At 38.0% G+C, this 15,148-nt stretch overlaps 1 protein-coding gene across 8 annotated transcripts in view; it reads left to right on the top strand.

The window, feature by feature from the left end:
- LOC106180982 (QRFP-like peptide receptor) overlaps positions 1–15,148 on the top strand; it is a 78,985-nt gene that overhangs the window by 39,415 nt on the left and 24,422 nt on the right. For all 8 annotated transcript variants that reach the window (XM_087007229.1, XM_087007226.1, XM_087007228.1 and 5 more), the window contains one exon: positions 2,249–2,396. The gene's annotated coding sequence lies outside the window, so the exon portion shown is untranslated. The remainder of the gene's footprint in view (positions 1–2,248; positions 2,397–15,148) is intronic.

Raw genomic sequence — 15,148 nt, 5'->3', positions numbered from 1 at the left:
TTGTCATAAATGACGTTGATTAAAATGACGATTTGTGTTAACAGCACATTTAATTAAAGTGGACATGTGCTGTTATTTTACTGAAATGTGAAAGTTTACATATCGGCATCAGTGTTTAGTTGGTAACATACGACGTACGTGTCCTATAGTGGTTGTGCAATGTATTAAAGTAAGGTATCACCCGTATTGTTCATACGATATTCTCACATTTACCGGTACTCTAAGTCAGTGTTCGATGGAAAAAATAAATTTTTTCTTAATGAGCAAAGTCTTACATTTATGCAAAAAAGCGAAAATGTACGCTTCTACTGATGGTAAAACGACGTTTTTTGTCTTTATATTTTTTTTAAATTCATAAGGTGCTGTTAAAGTTATATGGAAAGTGAAATTGTTATGATTTCTCCGTTTTTCTCCTCTCTCTTGCTCTCTCTCAAATATATCTATAGAAACGTTTTTTTAAGTACTGTTTATATTTCAGACATTTTGTTTCGATAACCTCCACTACTGTCTTGTTATAACAACCATAATGTTATTACGTAATCTCGTTGGTTAAAATTCCACGAACACACATTGCCCGGCCGAGCGTGTGAAAGATGGAACTTAAAGTGCTTTTAGGTGTTAGATTTAAGTGCTTCTCCTTCGTATTTACGTTTCCAGTGTTGCCACTGCATTCTTTTCGATGTTTCATATTTCAAATTTAATTTACTTAGTATTTTATTATGCAAGCGCCTATGATTCAAAGCAGAAAAAATTAGTACAGAAATATGTTCCTATTCACAAAACTGCTGTGTAACACCTGGTAGCTGCAGCTTCTGCCTTGCATACCGAATTCATTTCCCCAGCATGTGATTTCCAAATGTTTAAAGGGAGCTTCCTTTACTTGCTTGATGATTTTGCCCCTGCCACGTTTATCTTTTTACTACTAAATACTCACAGAACCGCAGGAAGTGTGCAACACTTACTTGACTTCGCTGTTTTTTTTACTTTTTCGTTATTTTCATCAGATACGGTAAGCGATTTGGTAACATTATGCCCATGTTGGGAAGCGTAATAGCGTTACTTTGCTCTGCTAAGCTTGCGGTATATGTAATGCAGCGACGTTAGCTGACGGACATCTTGGATTATTAAAATTTCAACGCGCCCTCGCGCACGCGAATCACTATACGCAAAACCGAGCAGCGGGCGGTATCCTCATTCTCTCTTAGGACAGATTATACGTATCCCTTTTAAATTGATCGTTAGTAAATACCTCAGAGGATGGTTTCAGCGCTTGAGGCGGTATCTCTCTCATCGCTTAACCTCTGCTTGGTCGCCGACCGATGAATTCCTCCACCTATCAACGTAATTAACCGGCCCGTTAAACTGGCAATCATGTCTTACGAAATCGCGTATTTGCGTTTCTTTTTATCTCTCTACACCACTTAAAGTTACTGAAGCGAATGGAACAGTTCGCGTTTGGATGCCTGGAGGGGCGACAGCTTTTAAATGTAGACGTATTTATTTAATGTAGCCCTACCAAAGATCAGGAAATATTATTATCCGATTCGTTTGAGTATATAACGCGAAAAAGATAAACCGTGCATTAAAATATTCGTTTTCTCCCTCAGAAAAAATACTCATAGATTCCAGCCGGCTACTGTATGAACGTATTCCTTCTCATACAACAGGAATTACGGGGCATGTTTTTAACTTTATTGATGAAAAACAAATAGCCCTACACACAAAATTACAATTTTTATGTATATTATATATACGAGACATGTGGCCGTATACAATACACGCTTACACTTATATAATCATCTTACTGCCATGAAGAAAATATAAAAAAAAACTTGAAAACAGATCCAGTAAGATTATTTTGCTCAATAAAGAAGGGTTTTCATACATTTTATCCCTGAACACTGCACATGTTGGCAGAGTCACCTCTGGGGCTGTAATAGCTCGGAGGAGTGAAGCGTTGATTTCTTACACTAGTTACTGGTGTCTTTGATTATTTACTTTGGCATGTCCTTTTTTTTTCTTTATACATAAAACCTGCTCAAATTTGTAATTAGAACCCAAAGACACGGGCTGATAACGGCTTATTTTCTTAGTTTTAAGCCAACGCATTTTCTGAAACCCTCCAAAAAAGAAAGTTTTGGTAAGTTTTATCGCATTTGTTGCACCTGTGGCTTCACGGGGTAGTGAATGCATACGCCCTAGTTGCTTGTTGCTCACCTTTTTTTAAAACCGCTTCTTCTTGTTGCAGGTGAAGCGAACGGCGTAAAAGAAGAGGCTGTGAGTTGTTTTATGATACACAATATTGAGCGATAACAGTGTAGCAAAGACGGTCCAAAAGGAAAAACAGAACCTTCTTCAAGTTTTGCAAGCGTTGGGTACAGATAATATCAACACAGGTAGGTGCTTATCACCGTAACATCTCTAAAGTCAGGAACGCAAATATCAGAAATGACGTGTCTTTCTTGTTCCTGCAGTCAATTGGCATGTACTCGTGTTTATTGTCAACCTTGAACCAATAAAATGGGTTTGTTTTCGTGCAAGTGTCAACGAACTTTCCACGCACATAGTCCACGTTTCCGTGCACGAAAACGTGAATATATATTCCGCACGTCACCAGCCAAGGAGCGGTCTAATTCAATATCCAGCAAGCTTCTTGTGGTCTACAGGCCACATTAAAGATTGATTGTGAATAGTAAACTTAACATCAATTATAGACTTCCAATTAGCTAAGTGCGTGTTGAATAAAACGACGAGAAATTACACGAACGGTGAGCATCTGCCTTTTACGTCTCGATACAAGCGGGGCGTGAGAAGGGCGTGTGAATGTAGGCGGTCTCTCCCTGCGGATAGAATATATTACCATATAGACACTGAAACGCTTTCCGTGAGATGATGTGTAAAATATAGAATATAGTTAATGAGAAAAACTTGAAGATTCAGAAATATTTATCTTGATGTTCATTGATAATAGGGGCGTAAAATGTAGTTTAACGGAGTCGTTCTCACAAGGTTGTAATAGACTTTCTTTTCAGTTTTGTTTAATTGAATTTACATATAGACTGTACACCGGCAGATAGTTTTGAAAACTTAGTAGATATGTTAATCTTATTCGAGGAATTAAAAATAATTGTAAATGCGCAGTGATAAAAAACAGCATTTTAAACTTTTTGAATGTATTTGTAGTTTTTTATGTACAGACACAGATGTGTCTGTACATATAGCCGTCATATGCGTCTGTCGTCGCCGTCGTCGCCGTCGCTGTCGCCGTCGCCGTCGCCGTGCACTTTTACCGATAACACGATAAGTGGAAAACTGTTTTTTCTTTTGGCTTGAAACTTACAGAACTAATGAATATTCATAATACGCAGGTCAAGTTCGAAAATCAGCATGATCGGGTCACTTTTAGGGAATTTATGCTGTTTTTTCACTTTTTTCAGCATAAATGAAGCACCGATAACACGATAAGTGGAAAACTGTTTTTACTTTTTGGCTTGAAACTTACAGAACTGATGAATATTCATAATACGCAGGTAAAGTTCGAAAATCAGCGTGATTGGGTCATTTTTAATGAATTTAGGCTATTTTTTCTCTTTTTTCAGCATAAATGCAGCACCGATAACATGATAAGTGGAAAACCATTTTACTTTTTGGCTTGAAACTTACAGAACTGATAAATATTCATAATACGCAGGTCAAATTCGAAAATCGGCATGATTGGGTCATTTTTTAGTGAATTTAGGCTATTTTTTCTCTTTTTTCAGCATATATATACAGCACCGATAACACGATAACTGGAAAACCGTTTTGGCTTTTGGCTTGAAACTTACAGAACTGATGAATATTCATAATACGCAGGTCAAGTTCGAAAATCAGCATGATCGGGTTACTTTTAGGGAATTTATGCTGTTTTTTTCACTTTTTTCAGCATATATGCAGCACCGATAACACGATAAGTGGAAAACCATTTTACCTTTTGACTTGAAACTTACAGAACTGATGAATATTCATAATAGGCAGGTCAAGTACGAAAATCAGCATGATCGGGTCACTTTTAGGGAATTAATGCTGTTTTTTCACTTTTTTCAGCACATATGCAGCACCGATAACACGATAAGTGGAAAACCATTTTACCTTTTGACTTGAAACTTACAGAACTGATGAATATTCATAATACGCAGGTCAAGTTCGAAAATCAGCATGATCAGGTCACTTTTAAGTAATTTATGCTGTTTTTTCACTATTTTCAATATAAATGCAACACTGATAACACAATATAAGAAAAACGGATTGGCCAATTGTAATTATACTCACAGGAGTGGTCAATCTTACTAAAACGCAGGTTGAGTTCGAAAATAAGCATAATCGGGCCATTACTTAAGAAGTTATACTGTTTTTTCACATTTCCTCAGATTCAATTATTAGGCATGTTAACAGTCTCATTATTTAACTAATAAGATGCCTAAAAGTGTTTGTTTGATATTTCCTGCATCTTTACAACATTGTTAGTTGATTATGTAAAAAACATGGTAAACTTGTTATCATGTATTGTGTAATAAAGTGTCAAAAATGGAAATAAACTCATATCATTGCAGTTTGTCAGATTCAATCATCCACTATGTTCAGAATCTCAGAATGGAGGAAATTGGACATTTAACACTGTTCTATTGATACTTTTCCCATCTCATCAATTTTCTTAGTTGGACATATAAAAATGGCAGTAAAATGTTTATTTTGTTTTATGTTAAAAAAGTGTTAAAAATGGAAATAAACCCATTTCAGAACAGTGCTGTCTTGTTTACATTTTGGCATTATCAAGGCGTGACTTTGAAGTTCCATGGGCCTGAAGACCTTTGCTAGTCACATTTTCTGAATATCTGTGATACAAATATTTTATAATTAAAAATTGATGGTCATTAAGCTGTTAAACATTATGTAATATTGCATCAAAATTTGAAGAAACCCCCATTTTGGGCACTGCTTCCATGATGACCATTTAAGGAAAATCATGTCACTTACTGTTTTCAAACTTACAGGATAGAAACATGGGACTAAAATACAGCTTTAGTAGGCAATGCAGTCTGTTTTTTTTTTTTTTTTTTGCAGTTAAACAGTTTTTTGTGAAAATTTAATTTTTCACATATTGGCATTTTCAAGGTGTGACTTTAAAGTTCCATGATCTTCAAGACTTTTGCTTGTCACATTTTCTGAATGTCCATGTTACTAATATTTTATTAATAACATTTGATTGTCATTATGCTGTTAAACATTATGTAATGTTGCATCAAATTTTGATGAAACCCCTATTTTGGGCACTGCTCCTATGCTGACCATTTAAGGGAAATCATGTCACTTACTGTTCTCAAACTTACAGGAAAGAAACATGGGTCTAACATACAGCTTCAATAGGCAACGCAGTCTGTTTGGTAAATTTTTCTGGCAATTTAACAGTTTTTTGTGAAAATTTAATTTTTCACTTATTTGCATCTTTATTTTCTGTTCTTTGTCTGTACATTTGACAGCTTTGCTGCCTTGTTTTATTGTGGGAGGCTTATTTTGCGTGTTTTTGTTTTAATGCACATTAAAGTAGGCGAATCCATTTCTGCACCATACCGTAGGTAGCGTTTGGTTTCTAATGTACAATAACTTCCAAATTTAAATTTAACATGCATGCTGACTTCATTTTGTCTCGCAGTCATTTGACAAACAAATTAGAACGTTAACCGCGGTCGAGTTTACTCCGATTAAACCGCGGTCTACCAAACCGCGTCCAAACTGCGTTCACACTGACACCGGCTGCGATCAGTAGCGGTAGAATCTCAGCAAGCGTACTTCCTGTCAAGCATGCGCTCTTACTAGAATCTGTGAGACATGGCGGGCGCATGCGCTTCATATGTAGACATCCGGTCTTGACCGCGGTCAGGAGTTTACTCCGATTATACCCACCTCCCGATCTGGGTTTATTTCGACCGCGGTCAGGGCTACTTCGTCCGTTCACATTAGAAAAGTTAACCCCGATAGGACCGAGGTTAGGCCTTGACCGCGGTTAAAAGTGCTAGTGTGAATGGTATGTCCACATTAATGAATCATTTGTTTTGATACGGCCATGTTTGCCCCACCGTGCTATGTTTTAGGTGAAAGTTTACATATCTGCATCAGTGTTTAGTTGGGAGCATACGACGTGCACCTGCGTACGTGTCCTATAGTGGTTGTACAATGTATGATACAAAGGCATCACCCGTATTGTTCTAAGGATATTGTCACATGTACTCTAGGTCGATGGAAAAAATTCAATTTCATCTGCACTTTAAAAAGGTTTATTGCGTGCCTTTTAAGTAGGAACGCCTACCATATATTTACCAGTTTACCAACCATTAGAGGATTATCAAAGCAGCTCGATTGCGTTTAAATATTAATATACGAAGGTTATTGGGTGCTTCAAACACGAAAAAGACAGACTTAACTGTATAATCTTCTTCAGAAATGAATGTATACACCTACTATCACGCGCACCCCCCTCACATACGCACGCACGCACGCACACACGCACAGTCACACTTACTCTTCCATACATGATATTATTTTCTGTTTAAAACCAATAACCCCCTGGCGTCGTGGGTACAAATCTCTTAACAGTCTAGTCGTGCATATCTGACTACTGTTTAATAAGTGGTATAGTTTTTTTATTTATATTTTCTGAGTGTTAGCTGGGATCTGCTTTATTGTCTTTGTATATACGTTTATTTATCGTACACGTACATATATATTTAATCAGACGCACGACAGATACTTAACACTCACTGCATGAACGAAGTGCTGTTACTGTCACTTTTTTGGCACGAGTTTTATTCGATTGATACATCATTCATGAAGCATTGATTGGTCTACGTGGCCTGTCAGGAGAGCTGGGTGAGTTATGATTTTTGCTGAAATAAGGCAATTTATTATCAGAACTCTCGGAGACCGCTGAGGATCCAGGCACCTTAAAAGTACATTTTCAAAGAAAAAAGCCCCAGTAATACGCCTGTTTTTCTCAGCATTGCTGTCTCTGTTGTAAACAACAAATATATTGGCATTTTCCTAGGGATGTTCTGTAACGGATCACCCATAATTGGCACCACAAAGTATACCTTTGGCGATGCGCGCGAGCACTGATGCCACGCAATTACAACTGTCATGATAGTAATGGTAATTATTATAACAAAAGTGTATCGAATGCTGTTTAGGGGCAAGTAAGGCTCTTTTTTAAGGCTCTCTCTGTTGACCGTTCTGCAAAACATGTTCTTCTGTCCTTATGGTGCACGGCGCTAGTCACCAGCAGAGCTCGGGTTTAGTCTTGGTGAGCCGCTCACTGTGTGCGGTGGTTTGACATAAGTTTGACATGTCGTCCCAAGCTCCATTAAAAACACAGAAGCGAGCTTTGCTGCCTCCCTTTTAAAGCCGACCTTATGGCCAGAGCTTTTGAACCCATGTATGCAAGCTTCCTCGTTTTCAATCCAACGTAACATTTACACTTTTGGAGCGCCATTTTGGCCTGCTCTTGCCATTAGTTTCACCAAACGCTCTGATCTGGAGTTGCAAGCTGGTGTCCAAGTGATCTGGATGGTCTCCAAAGTCATCTTTCTTGATATCCATCACTTATCGTCGGTCGCCAAGGCGTCTGTGAATGTATGGAACTGTCCAGAATTTTCCCAAAACACTTGCTAAAGTTGTGTGACTTTTAGACCGTCCCAAGGAATCCTAATATGGCGTAACAAGGTATCTCAAGCCTCAAGTCACTCTCCAATGGATCTCTAAGAGCGTATTCGCTACTCAGGTCTATTGGCATGATGATTGCCTAACCTTTGGGCAATGTTTCACTGGTGAGCATTACAGAGAGCTTGATGTTTGGTTCTTTTGTGATTGGAACCTCATAAGAACCACTCCAATTAGTATCACCACCTTATATCCTGTTATTTTACGATCCTGCTGGCGTTTTCAAATTAAGTGTCAGGCGACCAAGCCAAAATTCCAAGAGATCGACTTGGTGGTGTGTACAGGTTCCTGTAGAAACACCATGCGACCTTTGGCGAATCCTTCCAGCCACATGCAACCCTCATTGCAATTGTAGAGTCCATTGCAACTGAAGAGTTTTATTTCGACTTGTGAGGTCTATGGGAGGGTAACGTCAGTTAAACCGTGTTAAGCCATAGTGAGTTTTTTTGGGATGGTTATCGGTCGCAAGACATTTGTCAGTTGTAAATAGGGTTTGGGTTGCAGACTGTGGTCATGTTTAAACAAGGATACATTTAGATGACGAAGGAGAAGAAAGATCAAGAGTTGTGAGAGTTAGTATGTTTGTATTTGCCGTCGTCGTGGAAAGGTCGGGCGATAGCAGCTAATTTGGTTGAAGTTTACAGCTCCAATCAAAACGCGCATGTACTTATCTGGATTTCACGGTTCCGGGGAGGGACACGTGACCTGTCTACCATACCCGATTGGAGTGGTCAACTTCAAAGAAACGCCGCTGATGTTCAGGCGCGACAAACGGGCGTGTTGGGAAATTTGAAAATGCGGAAGTTGACCCCAGTCAGATAACTCTGGCCACCATGCCTCCGGTCGCAGCTCAAAGTCGTCTTTACGGTCTCATCATTAACGTAAATTTTGGGTCTTAAAGTACATTTAAATACGTCATGTTGCCGGGACATCTGTTTGGTGACCCTCCGTTAGAAGTTACTCGAACCTAGGGGTGCTAAATTATTAGCTATCCCAGTGAGGCTAAGATCATATTACTGCTGATCTACGAGTCGTAGAAAAGAGGCCAATAATGCTAGTTTAGTTGAGGTGTAGAAAAACCACTAAATGCCACAAGTGTCTACAGAGTTGGTAGTTTGGCATTTTGGTATTTCTCTCAAGGTAGACTCAGATTCACAACTGACTTGTTTACTGTCCAAGGCTATGGGTTCAATGTAGAGATGCATTTGACGGCTTCTCTGCTACCTTTCAGAGGACGTGAAAGTTTTCCCTACTGTACGAACTGTTAAGAAAATTACATTTTTTTTCAAAATCTTTTTGTCCAAGATTTGAGACGAAAGAAAAACTGTATTTGAAGAGAACATAGATGCCACGAATCTTGGTTTTATTGTCGAATTTCAGTGACGAGGGGATATTGCTGGGGGGGGGGGGGGTGTGCATGTAGAAGGCCATGCTAATCTTGCGTAGGCCTATGCCAAATAAAGAAACACGGCGACCATTGTTATACGATTGCCTGTTTCCTATAAAGCTGGACAAAGTGAACTTCACTTTTGAACTAGGCGTTTTAAATGTTATTGGATTCGTTATCCTAGATTGAATTTTATTGGCTCATTGGGTATAAAAACGTTTATGCGAATCGTGTTGCGTGCTGTTATATTAATGAAAAACTAAATAGGTGCATCTGGAATGATAAAAACACTTAAATTCACTTTCTTCCCACATAATATTTATTCCTTGGACCGTAGATTAAAAAGGTGTTGGATAAACAGAACGTGAATATTAGGAAAAATGCAATTGAAAAAAGGTGTGTACGTGCAGATAGTAAATGATGATATGATGAAGTCGTATTTTACTAAAAGGGTAGAAGTTTGGAAAATTTTGTTGCAGAAGAAGTCTTAATGTATTGTCCTTATGCTATACTGCGCAAAAACGTCTCGCATTAAAATCTATTTGTTGCACATTGCGTCAGCAGCTGGTGATCTGGTAATACACGGAAGTTGAAGTAAACAGGCTGAATAAAATCGCTCAACAAATGCTTTTCAATATTCTCAATTTATATTGAAACAAAAGATCGACAGATAGTGTGTTGACTTTAGTCGTTGAAAACACTGTACCTGCAAATGAAAAAAATCAGTTTTATCCTAAAACAAGTTGCCATAAGAACAAAATGTGCATGGGTACCCATTACATTTTTTATGTATGTCTACCAATACTGATGTTGAAACTGAACTATTTTTTACAGAAGTAGGGATTTATGGCAACAGGGGCTGTTTTCTCTTGTGAACATGTTAGCGGAAACTGAACAACACTATTCGTCCAATAATAATAATAATAAAAATAATAATAATAATTTTCATGGAAAACCACTATTTTCCTTCTGAATTTCAACGGCGTTCACTGCAAAACAGTGAAACAGTCAGTAGAAATTGTTGTTTTCTGATGGACTGTCCCCAATGTTATTAACTATCTGCATCAATGTCAAAAAACATAGTTACCTAAGTTGACTACTTACCTAACGGGGTGGCCTTGTCAACTTGTTTTGTTGAGCGATTGATGCCGTGACACTGGAGTGTCGTCTTTTTAAGGCAATTTTGTGACGCAATTAAATGCAGACCAAAAAATTCTTCATGCTGACGTCAGTCGAGGCGGATAGTGACATTATATAAACCCCAGTGACATACATAAACTGGCAACCGTGAGGAAGCTAACGGCTGTTTGGTGAGTATATACTTGTAGTTATGCTTAAAGAAGTAATACAGTGTCATACCACCATGGTAATCCTCAATGTCTGATGCAGTAGCCATCGACTCTACAACTAAAGGCAATTGTCTGAAAATTTCTTCGAATTGCGATGCGCTCAGATAATTGCCTCTGTGAAAGAGAAGGAAAGAAACTTGCAAATTCTTTATTACGAGATAGCGCTTACAGTATACATACATATTACATCATAATAGAAAACAAATCTCTGAGATTTAATGAATTGAATGCATAACAGTTTAAAACCACTAAAAAGGTAAATGATGAAGTTAATAAGGCACATGTACTAAGGATGTTTCCTCATATATTCCAGTTTCCAAACGAACGTAACAGAAACACATGTACTTAAGTTCTTCGTAATGGCACTCGCATCCGTATATTAAATGATGTGAACGAAAGAAAGCTTGTTAGCCGTTTCCCGTAATTTGTCATTTGCATTGGATGAACAGAAATGATCCTTTTCCTCTATTGATGCTTGTGTGAACAAAAACAAAAACAAATGGCTGTTTGCCTACATCTGCGGTCAGGTTGTGACATCACATTTTGCAAGTAATGGCAACGCAGCTTAATTGCTCCACCACGAAGCTCCCTCTTGCATGTCGCGCTGGCGCACTGGTCGTCTGCTAATAGGGTAATAACTGAAATGGACCATCAGTTTTATCTTGGAGGCAGCGGCACACCGTGCGCTTGTGGGCAGACGACATGAATGACATCTTGTATGATAAGGTAGAAGATTTGAACTAGAACTATTTATTTATTTATTTTTATTTTTATTTATTTATTTATTTATTTATTTATTTATTTATTTTGCTACTACAGCACCGGAATTGTCTTTGTGTAAGAATTCGCATTTATAGTTTGTACTTTTGTTACGGAAGATGGATGTGGATGCAGGTAACAGGGAAAGTTGGAGTAATCTGGCTTCAGAGTACAGGTAGGGGTGGCTTCATACCTTGTACGTGTATGGCGTACTCCATCTTCTGAAAACATTGCTAGTGTTAATTTGTGCAAAATATCCTGACAATCTTATGCACTATTTATTGTGGCGTGCAAAGGACGGAACGGTCTCATACAATGGTTTATTGCTTGCGTGTTATGAAAATGTAATTTCTTGTAGCGTTTTAATTCCAACTGATACACATGGCATCTAATTTGTAACCTAGTTAACCGTCATATGCTCTATAATTTGCTCATTTGAACCTGTCGGATATATAAGGAACCTGGAATGTCTTAAATAATTTCCTAGGAACTAGTGCATCATTTTATTGCCGAGGCAATGTTCACCTCGTGTCGTGGAGTGATCTAGAACCGCAGTTTAAGTAATGTTCTCACAGTGGCGCAATGTTGCAGGCTCACTATCTTACTGTGCCACCTCGCCTTGGCGCTGTAGCGTGCCGCGATTAAAATCAAACGGATTGTAAAAAGAATAAATTGTTAGCTTTGAACGGTTTTCATTTGGGAATACATCGCTGAAATAAGTTGCAGTCGCAATGCCTGCATAACTGTGTATCGCCAGAGAAACTCACTTCACCAACAGATATATGATTTAAAATGTAAATCTTATTTGTAAACAGTGGGAAACTCGTAGTGCGTGGTCATCCATCGAAACCAGGTTTACTGATAAGCAAAAACAGATGGATATTAGATGAACTGTGGTAATGATCTTTTCGTAACTTGCAGACAAACTTTATTACATCTGCGCATTTCTTCGTGACAGTATTATGTTAGGTTAGGTCCAATATACATTTTTTTTCAAATTTGGCTAAAAGCTAGATGCGTCTTTGGACAAATACGGAAATGAGCACATACTCTTTGGTAAGTTTTAACCTTTTAGAAGGTTTGTAGTCACCATAGTTCAAAAGTTCAAAATGGCCGCCAAAATTACACCCTTTTTGGCACTAAAGCAGTTTCTCCAAATTGCATCTTTTATTCTATAATGGTAAAGCACGTAGATTCAATCGTTTTCTCCTGGGTTTTTGGATCCAGTGATTTGACTCTTAAAAAGTAATTTTTAGAAGTCGCCATTGTAGGCTATATACACATAACTTGAAAACTGTACTAACACCGGATTGTTCTGTAATGAAAGTCATATTTTGTTGGTAGATTCTCAAATCGCCTCCGGCAAGTCACCTCTATCATTATGGCAGAACAAAAAGCCAGATCTCAACGAATGTAAAGATAAAAGTTATACACAGTTGTGTTCCATTCCATATTTTACCTTAAAATCAGACACCTAGTTTTGTAGCGTGTTGTAGTTTGTCCTAATCTTCTTGAAAGTTGCTGACACGAAGGAAAATTAAGCTCTTAGTTTTTATAAAAGACACACGAAGTAGAGCGTAGCTACTTGAAAGAGTTTGTATTGGCCATCGCAAGTTGTAAATGTTTGCGCTTTGTGCGAAAAAGTCCCTCTTTAAGCAGATTGAATTGATCAACTAGTACTATTAAGTCTCAATAAATCAGTTTCAAGGACGTGATGAATACCACGTAAGCCCACGTATGTCTCTTTATCAGAATCGATTTGATACTGTTACAATAATCACATTTTATTTTCATACTTTCGACTTTGCTCTCTGACAGCCCCTTCATCACGATTTTTACGCGTCAAATTGATATGATTGGTGGCATTTTCATGTGTAATAGTCAAAAGCAGTGAAGGATGAAATAAGGTTGATACAATTAACATCGCTCAGTTATCTCCTGCTAAAGTCAGATAGCACATTAAGTTTATTCCTTTAAAAAACACTTAGCTTTATGCATTGCCAGGTTAGCCTGACTTCAGTGTAAGTGATCAACAAAAACTAATTACCCATATAGTTTTATCGATTCTACATTTTGCCTGCAACTCTGCGTTAATGCTTGTGTTTTAATTGCTTCTAAATGTTGCCATAAATCACACTTAGTGACTGACGGCGAGGGTTCCCCTTCGGTCCACTTAATAGCCTGAATAATTTGGCATATGTGTTGGGGTTAGTAATCTTTTGGTTCCATCGTGATCTTTATTCAACATTACCCACAATGTAATCCCACACCTCCAGCGTCCGTGCGCCGCCTTCAATGCCATCCGCCTCTACTGCGCTAATTCCTGCGGCTTGTCTCGCTTTTAGCCGGCTCGCTCCAGGATTTGCAACATTTAGACAAGATTTAGTATACTACCTCAGAGAAGAATGCGACCCTATAGCCCCGTCAGGGAAAAGGCTAAATCTCAAGTTATATTAGGTAGGGCTCTTAAGAATAATGCACATCTTTAATAATTTTGTCAAGTATTAATGCAGTGCGTTGCACAGTTTGAGAGATGCCAAGTTTGATGTACAGAGGCAGAAAGGTCGTGATAGAGTCATCGAAGGCGGATCACCTTAAATTAGATAGAATGAAAAGAAAATTGTGTTTAGCCTTGATGAGTAAATCTTTTTGAATAATTTGCAATACCAAGTCTGTAATTTTGTGACTACACCTAGTAATTGCCATACACCTAGTATTACATACCATGTTAGCAGTAATTTTTATTGACTCGAGTAAGGATGAAACTTGTCTTTCCTTGGAACTGTTAATTTAATTCATCTTGCAAAGGTATTGGACAAAGAGATTGCACGTGTCAGCATCTCCCTATAGACGTAGCATGCGTAAAAGTACGAAAGTACATGTACCTACATTGATAATGACATAAGGGTATAAAAGTGTCGTTCGGCGTTTTTTTCCCTATATTTTTATATCATGCGTATTAATGAAATTAATCGTCTTCGGTACACCTCTAACTCTGTGTATTTTTGTGGTATTCCTATTTCCAAACGCACGGCATAAAACCCGTGATCAAAACACTGAAGTAAACGGTCTCCATGATATTTAACATTTCTTGTCCTAAAATTTAAAATAGAAAATTTAAAGAAAATGATACATATTTTAACGTTTATATGCCACTTTGCCATGGTCAATCAAAACATGCAACTTGTTGCCGTCTCCGTTACTAGGCACGGGCGGAGCTAGTAAAACGTTACACAGGGCATGTTACTAGGCAGGGGCGGAGCTAGTAAAGTCTTACACAGGGAATGCGCCTAACAACACGCCGTAACTGACAGTCATCTTGACAGTGACGGCGTTGCTTCTGCAAAGGGAGCTACAACGCAAGAATGTTCCAAAAAATGGCCTTTTGTCGAATTACAGAAGTGTCAGCGCAGATTTCTTACAAGTGATGTTCGTTGTATGTGGTCAGTGTTTAATCAGCAGGTAAGTTTAACAACCGACTTTAATGTCATCTGACCCGTGAAGTTGTCTAGAAGCGTTTGAGTTAATTGAACACCTCTCAAGATTGAAAAGAAACCTGTTTTTGGCGCCACTTGTAACTTGTTCAAAGCATGGCACCGAAGGTTTGCAGTGATAGTAAGGAAGAATGTCAATAATTTGGCGATATCTAGATTTTAATGAGGTCTTTTATTTGATGAATAAGATCCACGGCACATATAGGTAAACTTTAATAAAAACCTTAGGCACAGGACCTGGTTTTGCTGATAAAATCTTAGTCAGACAATTTTAAGAGCAAGACACACTTTTGCAATTTTCATTTTGTAACCCTTTATAACTTCACATTTCCTTGCATAGAGCTTTGATTACTTCCCCAGTGAGTAAGAAAAAAAGCGGAATGGGATTTACACCTCAAAACATTAAT

This window comes from Lingula anatina, chromosome 2 (assembly GCF_051362555.1).
Source record: "Lingula anatina isolate TDL-2025a chromosome 2, LinAna3.0, whole genome shotgun sequence".
In the NCBI taxonomy this organism is placed as follows: domain Eukaryota; kingdom Metazoa; phylum Brachiopoda; class Lingulata; order Lingulida; family Lingulidae; genus Lingula; species Lingula anatina.
The sequence above is the reverse complement of the archived record's forward strand: the minus strand, read 5'-3'. Positions and strand labels throughout refer to the sequence as shown.